Raw genomic sequence first — 22,571 nt, forward strand, 5'->3', positions numbered from 1 at the left:
GAGATTTTAACTGCCATTTTGAGCCCCTCCCGGGCCTATTGGTGGACTTGGCTCAGGAAGAGGACCTGGAGTGGTCTATACCTCCCGTGCAAGCATCGGCACCAAGAGCCTGGACACCTCTAGCCACACAAATCACCTCTCTAATTCTGAAATATGGTCTTCGGGCCTGTAATGGCAGGACAAACTCAGACATACCAGCTAGACAAACCTACAACAGAGTGGGTAGGGAGTCAAGACTGGATTATATTCTCGTCCCACTAGCTTTGTGGCCACGCATTACTGACTTCTGGGTGACATCCAGGGCAGACGGCGACCACAATGCGTTGGAACTGGAATACGATCATCCTGGTCTTGACCCCAAGGTGAGACAGAGGGTGACATCTGAGGCGGGGCTTGGCCTTACACACAACAGACGCAGAGTAAAATGGGAGAGATTAGTGTCCAGCCCAGAGAAGTTACCCATGCTTTATGCAAGTGTCATTCCCATATTTGAAAGGATACAGGCACTCATGGCCCAAGGTATAACTCGGAGTGCACAAAAACAATTAGGGCAGTTTCATAAAGATCTCTCTAAATCAGTATCTGTAATCCTCACCTGCTTACCAAAAAGGGCCAACGGAAGTGTTAAAGGACCAGTTTGGTATAATAAGGCTTGCCGTAACGCAAAAACAAACTTATTGACTTCCATCAAGGCGGGTATGGGAAGCGAGGAAATTAGGGCTAAGAGATCTGCCTATAAAACCTTAATTAGCAACGCAAAAAGCGAATGGGAACTGTCCAATTGGGAAACTCTCTCCATTTCTCTTGCTAGGGGGGACTCACACAGATTCTGGCGCACCATGAATACTGGCTCCGTGGATTTGGCCCCAGCAGTGGAGCCAAATATTTCAGCTAGGGTTTGGTCAGACCACTTCCAATCGTTATATCACCTACCCGACGGGGAATTGGTGGTTTCTCCTTTATCGACGGTTGATAACACTGTGGAAGTGGTGCATCTTACATTAAAGGAGGTCAGAGCAGCTATCGCCGGGTTGGCATCAGGCAAGGCTCCTGGCCTGGATGGCCTCCCGGGCGATCTTTTTAAACAGGAACTGGATGTATGGGCACCCTATTTAGCTGTACTATTTAATTCTATCCTGGAGGGAATGGAGGTTCCGGATACTTGGCTGGGCGCAGAGATCGTCCCCATCTATAAAAAGGGTTCGCCTCTGCTCCCAGCCAACTACAGACCTATCAGTCTCATCGATGTTTCACAAAAAATCTTCGGTAGACTGATATTGAATCGCCTTCAGGCCTGGCTTGATGATTGTCAAATTCTGAGCCCTTTCCAAGCAGGGTTTAGGAGAGGTGTGTCAACGGTGGACCAAATTTTCCGCCTGAACCTCCTCTACTGGAAGTCTGTACTAATTGAGGGGGGTAGCCTATATACGGTGTTCGTTGATCTCCGAGCGGCCTTTGACTTAGTCCCTAGGGACAAACTATGGGCCGTTTTGATGGATCTAGGGGTCCCCGCTGATCTTTTGATAATCTTGAGAAAACTACACCAGGGCAACTTCGCAAGGGTAAGGTGTGGTAGAGGAGGACACCTCTCAGATGGTTTTCCAGTTGACAGGGGGGTTAGACAGGGCTGTGTGCTTGCACCGACCCTTTTCTGCCTCTTTGTCAACGGGGTTTTTAGTCACCTAAATGACTTAAGCAACATTGATGCTCCTAAATTGGTCGGCAGCAGGGTGCCAGCAATCATGTTCGCAGACGATACCCTGCTGCTCTCCAAATCTCCTATGGGCATCCAAAAAGTCCTAGATGGATTCGTGGACTTTTGCAAGACACACGGTTTGGAGATCAACACCTCAAAAACTAAGTATATGATCTTCAACCCGCCTTCCTCAACACGACTGAGCCCTCGGATAGGGGCATCCAGACTTGAGAGGGTATACACGTTTGAATATTTGGGGGTCATATTCAATCAGTTCATGACGTGGGATTCACACCATACTAAGGTAAAACTGAAGTTGACCCAGATGACGGGTGCCATTTGTAGGATGATGCAAGGACTGACTTACAAGCCACTAGGCCCACGCCTTCACATCTACAAAACCCAGGCGAGGGCGGCAGGGCTTTATGGGGGTGAAATCTGGGGCCATACAGCTAACCAGAAACTACAGGTTATCGAAAACAACCTCCTAAGACACTTGACAGCCTTACCGCCTAGTACACCATTACTTCCATTAAGATTGGACCTGGGTTTAAGACCCTTTACTGAGGAGCTTGGACTTAAACCCATAATTTTTTGGCGCAAAATTTGGTGTACACCAGAGCTCCAGAATTATAGAATGGAGCTCCAAGAGATCTTGCGCCTTGTAAAAGTTGTCCAAGTTCCATGGCTAAAGTATGTGAAACTAGGAAGACCTGATTTGTGGTCAGATCCGGCCAATGCATGCCGCACAACCCCACGCAAAACTATTTTATTGGCCTATTACGAGTACAATTTACGTGTCTCACTCATGAATGTTCGGGTTGGGTCGATTACCGACTACTTTCTGAGGTGTAAAGACACATACCATCGAGAGCTCGTCTTTGATGATATAGGACCACCATTAACAAGGAAACTCTACTTGCAATGGCGTTATGGCACCCTTCCCCTCAGGGCATATATGGCCAGCTGGTCAGAATTGCAGCCTTCAGCACAATGCCCAGCATGTGGTCATCCATCTGAGTCTGACCTGCACATCATATTTTTTTGCCGAGCCTACCAAAGACAAAGGAAATATTGGTTGGTTCCACTATTAAAAAACCTGGGTTTTAGGCAGCACCTTCCAGCTTACAGAATTTTGAAAACAGATTTATCAGTTTCTACAGTATTCGGAGTTGCGAAATTTTTAACAGCAATGTGGTTCAGCTGCAACCGTTGTATAAAATTGAACACTGTAACTGAACATTCTCTCTGATAATTATGGTTTAATTCTACTTGATTTATTTTATTTTTTCATTCAAAGTGTATGTACTTTTTTGTATGTTTATCTGTGTTACTCTTTTATGGTCCTAGTGATCGAAATAAAGCTGACATGATGACAAAGCACCAATGTTTTTACTATGGAAATAAAGACAGGAAGCTAAACTGCCCAATATGAGACTGTTACACCTGGCCCTTTTTGCTGGTTTATCCACAAACATTTTGCCTTTTACTTGCGATTATTCTGACCCTGTTTTTATGTGCTATAGGATTCTGGGCACTTCACCACTGCTGATCAGTGCCAAAGTGCATATGCTCTCTGTAGAAAAATTATTATATGTATCCATGATTGGCATATTTTATTTACTGGCATGTCCCTAGTAAAGTGCACTGAGTATGCCAGGGCCTGTAAATCAAATGCTACTAGTGGGCTTGCAGCGCTGGTTGTGCCAACCACATGAGTAGCCCTGTAAATGTGTCTCACACCTGCCACTGTAGGGTCTGCGCACCTAGTTGTAAACTGCCATGCTGACCTGGCAAATGCACCCACTTGCCAGGTCCAAACCTTCCCTTTCCTTACATGTAAGGCACCTCTAAGGTAGGCCCAAGGTGCTCCCATGGGCAGGGTACAGTGTATGTGAAAGGTAGGGCATGTACTGGTGTGTGTGACATGTCCTGATAGTGAAATACTGTGTATTTCATTTTTCACTATTGAAAGGCTATCTGTCCCATAGGCTAACATTGTAGTTGCTTTGTAACATCTTGCAATTTTAACTTTCCATTAGGACAAGAAAGTAAATGGAGATTAGGCTCTCTGAACTTAGAATTTATTAATGCACCTTTTGGTAAAGGTGATTTTTAAGCTGGGTGTTTGAAAAGGCCCTTTTAGAAAGTGGGCTTTTTCTTGCTTTACCATTCTGTGTGCCTCTGGCTGTTTGTATATTTAGCATTTGGTGTTGGAGTGACAGGAGCTGGGGATGTGCATTCACTCTAGTCGGTCACAAGCGAGTTAAGGTGTGCCCTGCCTTGTCTGAGTCACTCATCGCTGGGCTGAATGGACTTGGTCTGCATTGAGAGTGGTGAGAGGAGTTTCACTTGCACCTGAATAGGCTGTGTCTTCTATTCACAATGCTGTCGCCGCCCCCAAGGATTCCACATTATGCCAAATTGTGTGATCCTGGACAAACAGCTTAGTGTCATTGTGACTGATTGTCCTTGACTGGGAGTAAATCCGCCGAGAGTCAGCTATCAATAGTGGAGCAGGTGTACAGTTACGGGGCCCACAGGTGTAAGGGGCACACAGCACCCCAATTAAGGATTTCGTTTTTACTACCAAACTAAGGAATGGTGGTCCAATTTATCTTGCTTGCATTAGGCCTCTTAATGCCTGATATACCACTGCTGAGAGTTTTACACTTATCAAAAAATAGAAAAAGCATAATATTGCTAATAATAATAATATTTTTGGCCAAGTATGTAATTTTCATTATGTGTGTCAAAAATTGAACTATTTTTTGCTCTTGCATAGCACAAATGACCAGACATTCTTTCTTAAATGTTTCTAAAAAGTATGTTTATAAATGCCACTCAATGCAACACTAAAATGTAATGTACTAAAATAAAAAATAAATGTAAAAATGGATGAACTTGTTTTTAAACTAAAGGAATGTTATATATATATTTTTAAAACAGATTTTATTTGCCAAAATATAACATATGGTGCAGTTCTCTGAGCCCCAGAGACACCTGCCGCATGCAAGATACAAAAATTGAATTTGACTATTTTTTGTAAGAATTAGGAGAAAAGGAAAGGCGATGCAAATAAAATCAAACCCTTAAAACAACAACCCCCCCACCCCCGCACACTGCCATCTATTCCAGAGCAACATATCACTTACACAAATAGCCATTGTACAATATAAGACATCATCAGCCATGTAACAATTGTCCTACCCAGGGGCAACAAATAAATCCCAGATAAAGATAAAATAAAAGAAAACGAACTGCAGGAGGTACAGATGTCACCCCGGGTCCCGACTCCCGGGGGCGGCTCAAGCTCCAAGCCTGGATAGTCAGCCTAGCGCCTCCAGATCTTGTAGTGCTTCCAGGGACATCTCCTAGCCTCAAATACCGGAATCTCCAAGCCCATACAAAAATCTAGACCGTTTTTCCATGCGGAGGTCATGGGAGCGACCGCCGCCTTCCAGGCAATAGCTATATCCCTCTTTGCCAAGGTAAAGCCCAGGAGCATAAAACGGCGTTTGTAGATGTTGCCCCAATCCCTTACATCACATGCAGGAGAACTAGCTTCGGCGAATTGGGGAGCTCCCACCGCAGCACTTTGGAGAGACAGGCCAGCACCCTCCTCCAGAATCTTGATAGTGCCGTGCAGTGCCAGATGGTATGCAACAGGGTCCCATCTTCATGATTGCATCGGAGACACTCCAGAGAAGCCACCAAGCCCGCCCTCCAGAGCCTGACCCTGTTATAATAAAGTCTATGGAGGTTGTTAGAGTCGGGGATCTCTGGTTGGCGCAAGGTTGCCCTTGTGTCAAGCAGGACCCCTCTCCTCCACGTCAGGGCGCAGGATAACCCCTCGCGAATGACCCTTGCTCACCCTCTAGGTGCGTGGCGTGAGCAGCCAAGGCGATTCCTCAGGCGGTGTTGGTTAAGCACTTACAATCGTACACACAGTAAATACATCAATCCCCCCAGAAACGGACACCAGACTTGGATATATATAAAAATACGCTCCTTTATGTAAAAATAAGGTATATATATCTCAACAGACTTATCACAAGACCAATAACGTTTTCGCTAGGCCGCCAGGTTATACAGCAGGCAAAGGTTCTGGGTTCGTAGTTTCAAATGGATACTTTGTAGTCTCTTTACTTGTAGTTCCAGTACTCACAGAGATCGACTCCTGCGAACGGGGACATAAGGCGTTGCGGGCCCCGAGCCCGATGCTGGAACTTCTTTCCTGATGTGGAGAGTTCGGCACAGGTCGGTGCGACTCTCAGCTTGGGAAGTGTTCTTGGGTCCTCACTCAGCAGGTGTGGGCACGTAGGCAGGCACGGCCAGCGACCCTGTAGCACGGCGGTGCAGGAGGGTCTCCACAGCGGGGGCGGTGCGGCCTGAGATGTCCGGGGATAGCGAAGCGGGGTCACAGGGCACAGTCAGTGCAGCTGGATGACCCGGCGTAGATCACAGTCGTCGGACGGCTTCCGGCAGGAGGGGTGATAGCGCGTTCAGCGCACTCCAATGGCAGGCGGTGACAGGGATGCAGGCGGCCTGGCCCGGGAACAGAGAGCGGCTCGGGACGGAGCGGGGCTCTCACGGGTTGGAGGCAGGCGAGCTTCTGAGTGTCACGGCCCTAGGAGGGGCGCAGTCTCTTTTCCAGCGGGATGCACACACGGCTCGAATTGGAGGACGAGCAAGAAGCACAGAGAACCCACTGTTCCTGGGGTTCAGTTCAGGGGGCAAGCTCAGATCAAGCCCTTGGAGAATGTTCAAGCACAAAGTAGCAAAGTCTTTTCAGTAAGTCTCTTCCTCTCCTTTCTCAGCAAGGCAGGCAGCAGGCCAGCTCCTCCAGCGTCTCCTTCTCCTTCTAGTCGGGCAGAGGTTCTTTGTGGTAAACAGGATTCTGATTTCTTAGGAGCCAGGCTCCTACTTTTATACCATGATTCTTTTGTTCTTTAGCGCCAGGGGGCCTAGGCCTGGCTCAGTCCAGTTCTGGAGCACTTTGTTATGGTGACTCTGCTCTTTCCTTTCAGCAGCAGGGCAGAGACATCAGCCGCCCCACAGGGGGTGGCGCCGGCTTTGTGGTGGCAGAGCACAGGTCTATTCAAGAGTCAAGGTGTACTCCTCCCACCCATCCAGGTGTCACCTCTCTACCCACCACCTGGCAGCCAACCTGTCTCTGGGGGTTCCCCAACCCTGCTCCTTACTGTTGCCAGGCAGAACACATACACACAGCAGAGGCGGACTGAGATGGTCAGGTCAGTAAATACTAACTTTCTAAAAGTAGTATTTACAAACCCAGGATATTAAAATAAACTTGACTACAAGAAGTATTTTATTATTCTGAGTTCAGGCATACTAAACTTGACACTTCTACCATGCTCTCTGAGTCCACTGAGGTCACAGCGTTGGCGTGATCCCGGCAGCCCATTCTGGCCTATGGAGAGCAGGTAGCCTTCAATAGTGAAAAACGACAAGGGCTGTAATTCACTACTAAGACATGCCACACACACAGGGCATGTCCTACCTTATGCCTACAATGCACCCTGCCCTTGGGCCTACCAGAGGGGTGGCTAATATGTAGGTAAGGGAAGGTTTAGGGACTGGCAAGTGGGGGCACTTGCGCAGTCAGCGCGACGGTCCCGGACCGCGCACAGGGTCTGCGGTGGCAGGCCCTAGACACACTTTACAAGGCCGCTTCCGTGGGGGGCGCAACCAGCGCTGCAAGCCCACCAGCAGCATTGGCATTCACAAGCCCTGGCACCCCTGGTGCACTTTACTGGGGACTGACAGTGAATCCAATAAACCAATCATGGACATCAATTACAGGTACATTTTACTTTGGGAGCACTTGCACTGCGGCACGGATTAGCCGTGGCGCAGTGCCCTGAGCGGACAACACCAGCAAAACAGTCGAGGCACACCATCAAAAAGTGGAAGGGAAACTCACGCCAAGGTGCTAGGTCTAACACGTGTCCCCTCCAGCTGAAATGTGGGGAGAACTACCCTTGCCCAGGGGGTTCCTCGTCACTAAGGCGGAAATACCTGGACAGACCGTCAGCGTTGGCGTGATCTGTACCAGGACGGTGTTCCACCGTAAAGTCCATACCCTGTAGGGAGATGGACCACCTCAACAGCTTCGGGTTCTCACCCCTCATTTGCATCAACCATCTGAGGGGCCTGTGGTCCGTCTGAACCCGGAAGTGAGACCCAAACAAGTAGGGTCTTAGCTTCTTCAGCGCCCAGACCACAGCAAATGCTTCTCGCTCAATTGCACTCCACCTACTTTCCCGTGGAAGTAACCTCCTACTGATGAAGGCTACGGGTTGGTCCCAGCCCTCCTCAGTCATCTGTGAGAGAACAGCCCCTACACCATGCTCTGAAGCGTCTGTCTGGACTAGAAATTCCTTGGTGAAGTCAGGGGCCAAGAGCACGGGTGCCGTGCACATGGCAGTCTTCAGGGTGTCGAAAGCTTCCTGACAGGTGTCAGTCCAAATCACGTTCCTGGGCTGCTTCTTCGAAGTCAGCTCTGTCAAGGGGGCAACGATCATTCCATAGCCCTTGACAAACCTCCTGTAGTACCCAGTGAGCCCCAGGAAGGCCCTCACTGCGGTCTGCGTCTTGGGGGGTTCCCAAGCCAGGATGGTTTCAATTTTGGGTTGCAAGGGTGCCACCTTGCCGCTCCCCACTTGGTGTCCCAAGTACACCACGGAACCCTGCCCGATCTGGCACTTGCTTGCCTTGATCGTGAGGCCTGCTCGGCGCAGCGCCATCAACACTTCCCAGAGGTGGCGCAGGTGTTCAGGCCAGGTGGCACTGAACACTGCGATGTCATCCAGGTAGGCGGCACTGAACGTATCCAGCCCAACCAGTACCTGGTTGACCAACCTCTGAAAGGTGGCAGGGGCATTCTTCATCCCAAATGGCATGACTCGGAACTGGAAGTGCCCATCTGGTGTAGAGAATGCTGACCTCTCTTTGGCCCCGTCGGTCAAGGCGATCTGCCAGTACCCAGACGTTAAATCAAACGTACTGAGGAACCGGGCAGCCCCCAGCCGATCAATGAGCTCATCAGCTCTGGGGATGGGGTGCGCGTCAGTCTTCGTGACTGAATTGAGTCCTCTGTAGTCCACACAGAACCGGAGTTCAGGTGTGGCTCCCGGCGCAGCAGCTTTGGGGACCAAGACCACGGGGCTGGACCAAGGACTGCTGGAGGACTCAACCACCCCTAGCGCAAGCATTTTGGAGACCTCCTCCTTAATGCAAGCTCTGACCCTGTCAGTTACCCTGTAAGCCTTGTGCTTCACAGGTAAGCTGTCTCCTGTGTCCACATCATGGACGCACCAATCCGTGACACCAGGAACCAGGGAGAATCGGTCGGAAAATTGTCCCAGCAAGTGGCGGCAGTCTTCCTGTTGTTCAGGCGTCAGGGTGGGTGAGAGGTTAACTCCATCCACTGACCCATCTTTCTCAGAGGCCACTAAGAGGTCAGGAAGAGGCTCGGTCTCCTCTTCCATTCCATCATCAGTGGCCAGCAGCATGCCCACTTCGGTCCTCTCTAAGTGGGGCTTAAGGCGGTTAACATGTAGGACCCTCAAAGGGTTCCTGGGAGTCTGCATGTCCACCAAGTAGGTGATAGGACTTTTGCGCTCCACAACCTCAAATGGACCTGTCCACTTATCCTGAAGTGCACACGGCTCCACTGGGGCCAAGACCCACACCTTTTGTCCAGGTTGAAGCTCTACCAGAGTGGCATTCCGGTCGTACCACCGCTTCATCTCCTCCTGGCTGGCTTCCAGATTTGCCTCAGCAAGTTGCCTGAAACGCCGAGTCTGGTTTCGGAAGGCCAGCATGTAACTATATACATTCTGGGGAGGTTTCCTGGGAGATTGCTCCCAGCCTTCCTTTACCAAACTCAGAGGTCCTCTTACCGGGTGACCGTACAGAAGCTCAAAGGGGCTGAACCCTAGAGACTTCTGTGGCACCTCTCGGTAAGCGAAGAGCAGGCATGGCAAGAGGACGTCCCACTTACGCCTCATTGGACCGTCCAGGCCCATGATCATGCCTTTGAGGGTTCGGTTGAATCTCTCAACCAACCCATTTCCTTGGGGATGGTAAGGAGTGGTGAACTTGTAAGTTACCCCACACTCCTTCCACAGGGATTTCATATACGTGGATATGAAATTGGTCCCCCTGTCGCTCACCACCTCTAGAGGGAATCCCACTCGGGAGAAAATTCCCATCAGTGCCCGTCCCACCACGGGGGCCGTCACTGTCCTCAGAGGGATGGCTTCAGGGTACCGGGTGGCATGGTCCACCAAGACCAGGATGAACCTGTTGCCCAGGGCTGTCTTGGGGTCCAGAGGCCCCACAATGTCAATACCCACTCGTTGGAATGGCGTACCGACCACAGGGAAAGGTTGCAGAGGAGCCTTGTGCTTCCCTCCGCTCTTACCACTTGCCTGGCAAGTCTGACAGGTTCTGCAGTAGGAATCTGAATTCTTATGCATTTGGGGCCAGTAAAAGTGGGTGACAAGCCTGTCATAGGTCTTGTCCATCCCCAAATGTCCTGCTAACGGCACATCGTGAGCCAGCCCCAGTAGGAAGGTTCTGAACTTCTGGGGTACCACCAGCACACGGGCTGACCCAGGTTCAGCAGCCTTAGGCTCGGAATACAGGAGGTCACTCTCCCAGTACACGTAATGTGTTTTGGCCTGAACACCATTGGCCTGGTCTGCAGCCTGTTGCCGCATACCCACGAGAGAAGGGCATTCTTTCTGCTCCCTGCAGAATTCCTCCCTGGAGGGACCTCCTTCTTGCTGCCAATGGGTCAGCTCAGGCAAGTCTCCCAGTTCGGCAATCTGTTCCCCGGTAGGCTCCAGAGCATCCCCCTCAGGGTCTACTTCCTCCTGGGCCGTGGGAACTTCGGGGGCCGGTTTCCCGCGCCTCCTGCGCCTTCTCCCTAAGGCCGGTTCCTGGACCTCTCCCTCAGGCTCCAGGACCCTCTCGACACCCCTACTGGCTGCCATGGACCGGGTGGTCACGCACGCCCAGTCGGGTAGACCCACCATCCTCAGATGCGTGGTCTTCTCCACCTTTTCCCAAGGGGAACTCTCCAGGTCGTTCCCTAGCAGACAGTCTACAGGCATGTCAGTTCTCACAGCGACTTGTAGAGTACCAGAGACCTCCCCCCACTCAAAGGGAACTTGAGCCATTGGACAACGACTCTCTACGTTGTCAGCATTGACAACCCTACAGTAGGCATTGGGTACAATTTGCTCTTGAGACACCAGGTGTTGCCTCACCGAGGTCACGCTGGCTCCTGTATCTCTAAGAGCCTCAACCTTCTTTCCATTGATGGTCACCACTTGCCCATATTTCTTAGTGTTAGAGGGCAGGTAGGTTACAGGGACCATCTCACTGTCTCCTAGCGAGACTAGGGTCATCTACCCGGGACCCCCACCCTCCTGGACTGCTACTTCCTCCCCAAAGTTAACACTAGCTCCTTGCCGGGGTGGAGCACCAGTGGGTGCGGTCTTACCAAACAGGCGACACTTAGGATCAGAGGCAATGTGACCCGGGTCACCACACTTATAACAATTGAAGGGCCCCTTTGGAACAGGTCTACCTGTCGGGGCCCCGTTCTGCTGCGGGGGTGGGGGAGGCTGAGAACCCTTCTGCTGGTTCCCTTGGGAATTACTTTGGGGGCCTTTTTGGAACCCCTTCTGTTTACCCTTGTCCCCCCCACTCTTCTGCTGGGGACCCTGCCCACCTTTGGCGGAGTCTCCCACTTGACCCTTGTGGACCCTGGTGCTGAGCCAGCGGTCCGCCTCCTCAGCAAGCTTCCTCGGGTTGGACAGCTTGCTATCGATCAGGTGCTGGCGTAGCTCAGGAAAACATTGACTGGACAAGTGCTCCCATGCAATTAAATCAAGCAGCCCTTGATAATCATTCGCTTTGCTACCCTTCACCCAACCATCCAGCGCTCTGCAGAAAAAGGTCACATATTCCACATACGTACTCTCAGGGATCTTCTTGGTCTCCCTGAACCTCTGTCTATATAGCTCAGGAGTTAACCCATACCTGGTCATTAAAGCTTCCTTCATATGGGGGTATGAGGTTTGGAGATCTAAGGGTAAATCTAACAGTGTGTCACGCCCTTCAGCAAGGAACCTTCCCCACAACCCCGCTCCCCAGTCTTTCTCAGGGACCCGGTGTGAGGACATGGCCACCTCGTAGGCCCTAAACCACTGCCCTATGTCATCCTTTCTGAAATACTCCTTTACTACATCTTTGGGGATGTACACCTTGGACTCTACCTGCGCTGGTGGAGTGCTGCCACCAGAAGGAGCGGTGTCCAAACTTTTCGCCTTCAGCTCCAACTCCTTCAATCTGATATCATGATCCATTTGGCGTTGTTGTGCCTCCAGGGCCAACTTCTGCTTTTCCATTTCCATTTGTCCTGCCAACTTTGCCATCTCCATTGCATGCGCCCTGTCGGCTGCCCTGTCTGCCAGCTCCTCTGGCGACCGGACTCTGCTGGGCTCCTCAAGGTTGTCGGGTGGAACGATGTCCCCCGCATTCCGTAGGTCTCGTGACTCCTTCCAGGCTCTCAACGCCTTGGTGTACTGGGGCTTCCTCTTGCATCCAGTATGGGGGACTCTGAATTGTACACTGTAGCCTTTCAATTGCTCCATCGTGTAGCCTTCCAGTCTCTCCCAATCCACCTCATCTATTCCAGAAATCACAGAGAGTGCTCTTCCAGCGGAGTGCGAGCCAGGCATGGTTGCAGTAATGGCAGATGTCTCAACAAAGTTCAACAATTACAAACCTGTGGCTGCGTTATTTGGTCTGCTCTCACTATCTGGTGATTAATAATTCACTGTATGCAAATTATAAGTGCAAATCCGAAATCCCAACCGCTGCCAACAATGTTAGAGTCGGGGATCTCTGGTTGGCGCAAGGTTGCCCTTGTGTCAAGCAGGACCCCTCTCCTCCATGTCAGGGCGCAGGATAACCCCTCGCGAATGACCCTTGCTCACCCTCTAGGTGCGTGGCGTGAGCAGCCAAGGCGATTCCTCAGGCGGTGTTGGTTAAGCACTTACAATCGTACACACAGTAAATACATCAATCCCCCCAGAAACGGACACCAGACTTGGATATATATAAAAATACGCTCCTTTATGTAAAAATAAGGTATATATATCTCAACAGACTTATCACAAGACCAATAACGTTTTCGCTAGGCCGCCAGGTTATACAGCAGGCAAAGGTTCTGGGTTCGTAGTTTCAAATGGATACTTTGTAGTCTCTTTACTTGTAGTTCCAGTACTCACAGAGATCGACTCCTGCGAACGGGGACATAAGGCGTTGCGGGCCCCGAGCCCGATGCTGGAACTTCTTTCCTGATGTGGAGAGTTCGGCACAGGTCGGTGCGACTCTCAGCTTGGGAAGTGTTCTTGGGTCCTCACTCAGCAGGTGTGGGCACGTAGGCAGGCGCGGCCAGCGACCCTGTAGCACGGCGGTGCAGGAGGGTCTCCACAGCGGGGGCGGCGCGGCCTGAGATGTCCGGGGATAGCGAAGCGGGGTCACAGGGCACAGTCAGTGCAGCTGGATGACCCGGCGTAGATCACAGTCGTCGGACGGCTTCCGGCAGGAGGGGTGATAGCGCGTTCAGCGCACTCCAATGGCAGGCGGTGACAGGGATGCAGGCGGCCTGGCCCGGGAACAGAGAGCGGCTCGGGACGGAGCGGGGCTCTCACGGGTTGGAGGCAGGCGAGCTTCTGAGTGTCACGGCCCTAGGAGGGGCGATGAGGGGCGCAGTCTCTTTTCCAGCGGGATGCACACACGGCTCGAATTGGAGGACGAGCAAGAAGCACAGAGAACCCACTGTTCCTGGGGTTCAGTTCAGGGGGCAAGCTCAGATCAAGCCCTTGGAGAATGTTCAAGCACAAAGTAGCAAAGTCTTTTCAGTAAGTCTCTTCCTCTCCTTTCTCAGCAAGGCAGGCAGCAGGCCAGCTCCTCCAGCGTCTCCTTCTCCTTCTAGTCGGGCAGAGGTTCTTTGTGGTAAACAGGATTCTGATTTCTTAGGAGCCAGGCTCCTACTTTTATACCATGATTCTTTTGTTCTTTAGCGCCAGGGGGCCTAGGCCTGGCTCAGTCCAGTTCTGGAGCACTTTGTTATGGTGACTCTGCTCTTTCCTTTCAGCAGCAGGGCAGAGACATCAGCCGCCCCACAGGGGGTGGCGCCGGCTTTGTGGTGGCAGAGCACAGGTCTATTCAAGAGTCAAGGTGTACTCCTCCCACCCATCCAGGTGTCACCTCTCTACCCACCACCTGGCAGCCAACCTGTCTCTGGGGGTTCCCCAACCCTGCTCCTTACTGTTGCCAGGCAGAACACATACACACAGCAGAGGCGGACTGAGATGGTCAGGTCAGTAAATACTAACTTTCTAAAAGTAGTATTTACAAACCCAGGATATTAAAATAAACTTGACTACAAGAAGTATTTTATTATTCTGAGTTCAGGCATACTAAACTTGACACTTCTACCATGCTCTCTGAGTCCACTGAGGTCACAGCGTTGGCGTGATCCCGGCAGCCCATTCTGGCCTATGGAGAGCAGGTAGCCTTCAATAGTGAAAAACGACAAGGGCTGTAATTCACTACTAAGACATGCCACACACACAGGGCATGTCCTACCTTATGCCTACAATGCACCCTGCCCTTGGGCCTACCAGAGGGGTGGCTAATATGTAGGTAAGGGAAGGTTTAGGGACTGGCAAGTGGGGGCACTTGCGCAGTCAGCGCGACGGTCCCGGACCGCGCACAGGGTCTGCGGTGGCAGGCCCTAGACACACTTTACAAGGCCGCTTCCGTGGGGGGCGCAACCAGCGCTGCAAGCCCACCAGCAGCATTGGCATTCACAAGCCCTGGCACCCCTGGTGCACTTTACTGGGGACTGACAGTGAATCCAATAAACCAATCATGGACATCAATTACAGGTACATTTTACTTTGGGAGCACTTGCACTGCGGCACGGATTAGCCGTGGCGCAGTGCCCTGAGCGGACAACACCAGCAAAACAGTCGAGGCACACCATCAAAAAGTGGAAGGGAAACTCACGCCAAGGTGCCAGGTCTAACAGAGGTACATGAATTGAATGAGCCGTAGGCTCATTGCAATGGCCGCCCCACGCGGAGATGCCAGAGGCTCTGTCCAATCTTCCTCTTCCATCTGACCCACATCACCCTCCCAGGCCTCCCTTAGGCGCTGCAGTGAAGGGGAACTGTGTGTAACCAGGGACTGGGAGATTTTGGAGATCTTATGGTCAAGGAGGTCCCCCATAAATACTTTGGTTTCTACCGGGCTGAACTCCGGCAGGGACTCAAATCCCTCCAAGCTGGGAGCGATAGCATGCCTGAACTGTAAGTATTTAAAAAATTGGGTTTTCGGCATCTGAAAGTCTTTCTGGATGTCCTGAAAGGATTTTAAGATCGGACCCCGCATAGCATCGCCCAGGGTAGAGATCCCAATGTTATCCCAAATACGGAACCCATGTAGGGAAGCTAGTTGTAGGAAGCGACCATTATGCCAAAGTGGGGTCTCCCGAATCAATTTATTCCACCAACCCATCTTCCGTAGCGCTTGCCTCCAGAATTAAAATACAATCTGCGTGGCAGACGGTAGTGAGCATCTCAGCGGGGTGGAGTAGACAATCGTACGTAGAGTGTGACCCCCCATGCACCGTCGCTCAACTACATATGCCGGGTCCGTCCTGTCTCCGTACCACCACTCATTTAAGATGAGCAGATGAGATGCCATATAATAAGAGCAAATATCCGAAGTTGCCAGTCCCCCGCAATACATAGATTGAAAACAGGTCAGTAACGCCACCCTAGCCGCCCCACCATCCCAGAGGAACTGGCCTAAGGGCGCATTCACCTGGCGAAACCACCGCGGGGGAACCAGATAGGGATGATTCTGCAGTTGATACAAAAGGCGCAGGAGCGAGACCATTTTAAAAATGGCTGACCGGCCATAAATAGATAAGGGCATTTGAGACCAGGTCTTGATACCCTCACACACACGGTCCCATACGGGTGCAAGATTGCGATCCCACGCCATGGCAGGAGAGTCAGACAGATACACCCCCAAATATTTCAGGACCCCATGGACCACCTGCACTGACGATGCCCAGGAACCAAGCACGTCCCCGTCTCCCAAGACCCACAGGGTGGATTTCCGAAGGTTCATATATAATCCCGAGGTTTCCCTGAAAATCTGCATTATACGCAGCAGCCGAGGGCCGGTCTTATCTAAGCTGGTAAGGAAGAATAACACATCATCGGCATACAGAGCTATGTGATCGGACAATCCGTTTGCCCATTCAAACCCGGACACCTGAGCGTCCATCCTCACCCAAGCGGCCAGGGGCTCCATTGCTAAGGCAAATAAATAGGGGGATAACGGACACCCCTGCCTGGTACCCCGCCTTATGGTAAATGTGGAAGAAACAAAGCCCGCAACCCACACTGACGCCGTTAAGTCCGTGTACAACAGGGTTAAATATGACATAAATCGGGGTCCGAAGTTCAGACATCGCAGGAGAGCAAATAGATAAACCCAGCTCAAAGAATCAAAGGCCCTATCCATGTCTGCCAACAGGAGCGCCGCCCTTACCCCCAGTCCCTGGACCATCGCCACCACAACATGAGCCCATCGAATATTATGGCGGGTCACCCATTGGGGCATAAACCCAGCCTGACCCGGATGTACAAGCGAAGCTATATGGGGCCGGAGCCGAGTGCCTTGGCCAGTATCTTGGCCTCGATGTTCAGAAGGGAGATGGCGCGATACGAGGCATGGTGCTCGGGTGGTCTGCCAGGCTTCTGAAAGACTACTACCTCTGCGTGTCTCCAGTCACCGGACAGTCTCCCCCGGTCCCTGGCCACCTCCACCACCCTGCGATAGTGGGGCCCCAATTGCAGAAAGTATTTTTGGAAGAATTCGCTCGGGAAGCTGTTCGGGCCGGGAGCCCTGCCAGGGTTTAGGTCCCCCAGAGCTGCCCCCAATTCCTCCTCTGTAAGTGGGCATTCCAACTCCTCTCACTCTTCATTTGAGAGCGCCTTAGGCGGGAGGTCGTCCAAAAAACGACCAATGACTTCCGCTGATAGGTATTTCGTAGGGGCGTACAATTCGGCGTAATACTCAGCAAAACTACCAGCAATAGTCAACGGATCAGAAAAGGGTAACCCCTCCGGCCCCACAATACCTGGTAGAGCTGGGGGGCGAAGGGACCCCTGACATAACCTATGCAGCAGCTTACTAGATTTATCGCCCCACTGATAGATCCTGCTACGGGTAGCCAACCACGCCTGACGAGCCTCATCTAGGAGAATATGAGAGTTTTCCTGTTGTGCTTACAGCAATTGGCGTTGAGTCTGTCTCTCTCCTTCTTCCCCACTACGCGCCTCCAGCTCAAGGATAGCAGCCTCCGCCCATACCAGGGCCTCTCTTCGCAATTGACGGGATGCTACACAGAAAGAAATGTCCACCCCACGAATAGTGGGCCTCGTTGCTTCCCACAGGGTCGCCGAACCGAACCTACGTTGATTGTCAGATACTGATCTATGGCATCCTCCAGCTGTTCTCTATAATCCTCTTTTTGGAGAATCCAGGCCAAGAGACGCCATCGGAAGGGCCCACGGGCCCCACTGGCCCATATAGTGAGGGCCACTGGTGATTGATCTGAAAGCCCCCGAGGGGAGTATCAGCTGCCACCACCCTGCAATCAAATACCCTTGGGACAAATAAATAGTCAAGGCGGGAGAAGGAGTCATGAACCGCCAAAAGTGTAGCCCTGTCTCGCACCATGCAGGGGTCGACCCAATCGAGACTAGTCACTAGGGAATATAATTTAGTAGGATGTCGGACCTCCAGTTGACCCCCCGACCTCCATCGATCCCTGGCTATATCCATCACGTCATTCCAGTCACCACCAACAACCGCTAGGCCCTCGAGTATGTCTGCTGCCCATATGGTCATAATTTTCTCCGCTAGCCCCCAGGACAGAGGAGGGGGGACATAAACGCTCCCTAGGACTAAGGTATCCCCACGCACCGTACCCTGCACGAACAAATATCTGCCCTGGATAGCCCCTCACGACTTAACATGTGTGTAGGCAACTCTGCGATGTATTAGAATAGCGACCCCGTGACTCCCTAACAAACCCTGAATGAAAGACATGAACATATCCAAAGCGCTGGAAACACAACGCCATAGTCCCCATGAGGTGAGTCTCCTGCACCATCAAAACGTTAGCGTTGGCGCACTTGGTCAGCTTCAGAATAGCCCCCCGTTTGATCTTGTCAAGCGCCCCTCGAACATTCCAGCTGAGGACCCGGAGGAGCCCAGTGGCCTCCTGTATACTATCAGTCATTCCTACCCTGCGCAGGCCCCATGTACCTCAATGGCATCAGCAACAAATCTCCATACAGACTGACAAGCTCCGGAACTCTAATGGACAGTGCAATAACACAACAAACCCCCCCTAACTTCAACCCAACTAACCCCCCCCCAACCCTGTACCTCAAGAACAGTGAAGTACCTGTCGCGGCAGGCAGAGCAGGCTGACCCCAACAGGAGGTCCCACCCCTCACCCGCCAATGGATCCCCAGTTCACAGCCCATTGTCAGCTGGCCTTCTCTCCGTATGTAGAGCCCCACTGAGAGACCGGCCTTTGTATGCACCTCTCCGGTCAATGCAAACTATTTGCAAACGATTTGAGTTTAAGAAATTACACAATCATCCTGCAATCAGTCGGAATGTTATATTTTAACAGGGCAGTTGTTTTGGGATTTGCTGAAAGGGTCTTTTGATTGTTTCTTTCTCTGAAGACAATGCATGTCACCCAGCTCTTCCTGTGTATTTGGTGGCTTGCCCACCTGCATGGTGTAGTCTATACATAATGCTTAATTTTTAAAAATAAATAAATAGGTGCAGGTGCCCAAAATGTTCCTTAGAGTGCTGCTGTTTGCATCTCGTCAGGCAAGGCCAGCTTTAGGGCACTGCGATCAGGGCAACCGCACCTGCGACTGACCTCTGGGGGTGTTGTGTTTAGAAATAACTTACCGGTTTAAAAAACCCTCCTGCAGAGTTCCTTGTCTGTCCTGCAGATTTCAGGCACACATCACCAGAGTCCTTGGCACATATGAACAGGCCCAGGGATGAACGGGCCGGTCGGAGGAACTGTTACGCAAGCTCATCCTGCTGATGAGGTCCATCGACACCCGCATGGGACAAATTGTGGACCTCTTGGAGGTACTGAGGGACAGGCCTGCGCCACAACCAACACCTCCACCTCCTTCTGGTGAGCCGCAGGATGACAGTTCACCATCCTCCCCTGCGCCCACAGAGAGGGGTGAGTCCTCAGACCCCACTTGAGCTTCAGCAGGCCCCCCCCACCAAGCGACGAAAGGCCCGTCCTAAGAAGACCCTGGGAGTATCTGGAGGCAAAGCACCTGCCAAACGCCAGTCACAGAGCCAGCCCAGATGGCAACCCTCTTCAGCAATGCATTGACTTTTTGGACTGTCCTTCTCCACACTGCCTTGTGAATGGCATCTGTCTGTTGGACTGGGTCACCACATCAATGTGATGACTACTCGATTATCTCATTTACCATAACTGTCAACTCACTGCTCCACCACCACCTCAATGGAAATGTACACCCCCCTCACATGTCACCATTGTAAATAAAAAATCTATACACACATGTTGTCGTGTCTGCTCTATCTTTATTGCAGGATGTGCAGTCTTCAACATGATCACAATGTACCAGGAGTATGGACTGTATGTAGGCAAGGAGAAGTTGAAGGCTCCTAGGGAAACACAACAGAACAACATTCACTTGTCTGGGTGTGGCATCACAGACACCACACAACACCTACCATCAAGATAAGCCAACATGCACACGTCACAATGGGCAACAAGTGTCAACATACACGTCCTGTAGATGTTCCCAAATGACCTGTCCCAGAAACATTGTCAACCACTGCTGAGTCTACAACTGGCTGCTGTTACAATTCTCACATACCCCTTCACGACAACAGCAATATCATCAGACAATGGGTATGTTGTACATTGTCACCAACCTTCAAGTGAAGTAGCGGGTGATCAGCTGTTGACGCAGGTCAACACATTCCTCCTCTCCACTGTCCTCATCACTGGACACGGGTTGGTGTGCAAGCGGGGGCCTTGGGTCCTCACCATCATCCAGGAGCAGGGGAATCTCCTTGCGACTGGCTAGGTTGTGGAGCATGCAGCATGCCACTACAATCTGACACACCTTCCCGGGCGAGTATGCCAGTGCACCTCCGGTCTTGTCCAGGCAGCGGAAACGTGACTTGAGCAGACCAAAAGTACGCTCCACCACACGACGTGTCCTCCCATGGGCCTCATTGTAGCGGACTTCAGCCGGGGTCCTGGGATTCCGCAGTGGGCTCAGCAACCAGGGACGGTTGGGATATGCAGAGTCACCTAGATATGACAAACACAAATAGACATTGCAATGTCGCTGAGGCAGAGGGCAGCAGGTCACACACCCAGCACGCCATACGACTAGGCATACTCACCCACAATCCATGCCCACACGGGAAGCAGATTAGCCATCAGCTGGGGCACAATGCTGTTCCGCAGGATGTAGGAGTCATGGGCCGACCCTGGGAATTTGGCACACACGTGGGAGATAATCATATCTGCCAGGCACACCACTTGCACATTTATGGTGCGGTAATGTTTGCGATTCCTGTAAATGTGCTCACTTGCCTGTGGTGGCACAAGCCTGACATGGGTGCAATCGATGGCACCAACAACATGGGGGATGTGTCCAAGGGGATAGAAGTCTCCCTTCACAGCTGGCAATTCAGCACCCCTGGGGAAATGGATATATCTGTCCTTGTATATCATCATGGCAGACAGAACATCACGCAGCACCATGCTGAACATAGGTTGTGACATCCCACCAGCGCTGGCCACTGTCTGCTGGAACGATCCAGTGGCAAAAAAATACAGTCTCCAGGGGGAAGGTGTGTGTACCCAATGCCACAGGTTTCCCTGCCTGCACCTGTATGTATGAGTGACCTGTGTTGTGTTGTCAGCCATACAGTGATGCAGAAGGTTGTTCATGTAGGAGTCAGGACAGAGATTGCTTGGCTGAATGGCTATGTGTGCCCCTGTTGTCCATCTCAGTGTGAGCCCAGCTGGCCAGCACAGTCCCCGCCCACAAAGACAAGGACACATCACTTCACTTACAGAGTATTACATCATTCTTTTCTCATTGCACTCCAGCTATGGGCCATCTCAGCACTGTAGATTGCACACGACCGGCCTTGTGATGAGGATTTTGGATTTGTGAGATCATGTCCTTCAATGTGACATCCATGACACAGTTATCTATTCACAGGGCAGGAACGTTGAGGGCTGCGCAATCTTGGACACAGTGAGTCCATCCCCAGACACAGGTTGATATGTGATGTAAATGTAAATTGATACTTGTATAGCGCACTACTCACCCGCAAGGGTCTCAAGGCGCTTGTACGAATACCGCTGTGGAACCCATCCTGGCTTTCCCTGTGAGGCGTCCACTCCTGGGCACCCCCAAGGTGGAGGCCAGGCATCCTTAGCGTTGTGGGGGCCGTTGTGGAGATTAAGCAAGCTATTGCCCAGAGTTGCAGAGTGGGACTCCATGATTGGAATGGCACCGAGGCGAGAATTATCAGGTCCGTGGAATTTTGAGCCCAAGACCCGCTGAGGCGGGGAATTGAACCCTGGTCCCGGGCTAGACCTCTGCATCAGGGTCTGCCGCTCTAATCATTGAGCCATGAATTGATGTATGTGTTGCTCAACAGAACAATGAACCGGAGATGTGGGCAGGCTACATAGGGGTTTCAGTGCTGGAATCCTGAATGTGTGTGAGATGTGCAGGGACTGTGTTCCCTCTCACACCTGCATGCATTTATATCAACTTTTCCCATGCAAATGTACCATGTGAGATGTACTATGGTCTCTGATAGACATATTGTTGGATTTGTGATGGGTTTGTATCTTGCTGCTATACTGATAGATGTCGGTATATAACACTGTGTCACTGATCATTTCCCCCTCTTGTCTCCCATGCCTGCAGCTCAAGGTACACCAGCGTAAGGCCATCTGGTGGGCCATTGCAGCCAAGGTGCAAGCTCTGGGGGTCTAAAACTGACGGGGCACCCACTGCCACAAGAGGTGGGACGACATCAGCCGGCTGGCAAAGAATGTGGCGGAGAAGACCTTGGGGCTGTTTCCTCGCACTGGGCATTTGGCACGGTACAGCATGACACCACTAATGGGCCACATCTTGCCGGTGACTCAGCCTGAGCTGGATGCACATTTGAAGGAGCATCAGCAGCAAGCCAGGGGTGAGCATTTGGGGGGAGTGACTTTGCCTGGGAGTGGCTGCATGTGTACAGAGCCTGTGCCAGCGCTGGACTATGTGATGTTGGTAGTGTAATGCAGTGACATGTAAGTGGCTGCTGGGCTGGGTGCGGGTGTCACGCATTTGCCCTACCTGTACTTACAAAGGTAATTTGAATGCTGTGCATTCCCATTGCATTCTGAGTTGTGCTCTTCAGGTTTCTTCTGCATTGGGGTAGTCTGGGGAATCCCATGGGAGGGAACGGCAGTGTTCCTGATCTGAGTGTGCCTTCATCAATGTGTCCATTGCATGCACCAAGATTGGGGAGGCCTAGACATCTGACAACAACGTACACCAGTCTTTGGGATCCAAAGTACAACATGGTGGGTGGCATGGGCTCATGGCCATTGTGGACTGTCATGTTGTAG

Source organism: Triturus cristatus, chromosome 9 (assembly GCF_964204655.1).
Source record: "Triturus cristatus chromosome 9, aTriCri1.1, whole genome shotgun sequence".
Lineage (NCBI taxonomy): Eukaryota > Metazoa > Chordata > Amphibia > Caudata > Salamandridae > Triturus > Triturus cristatus.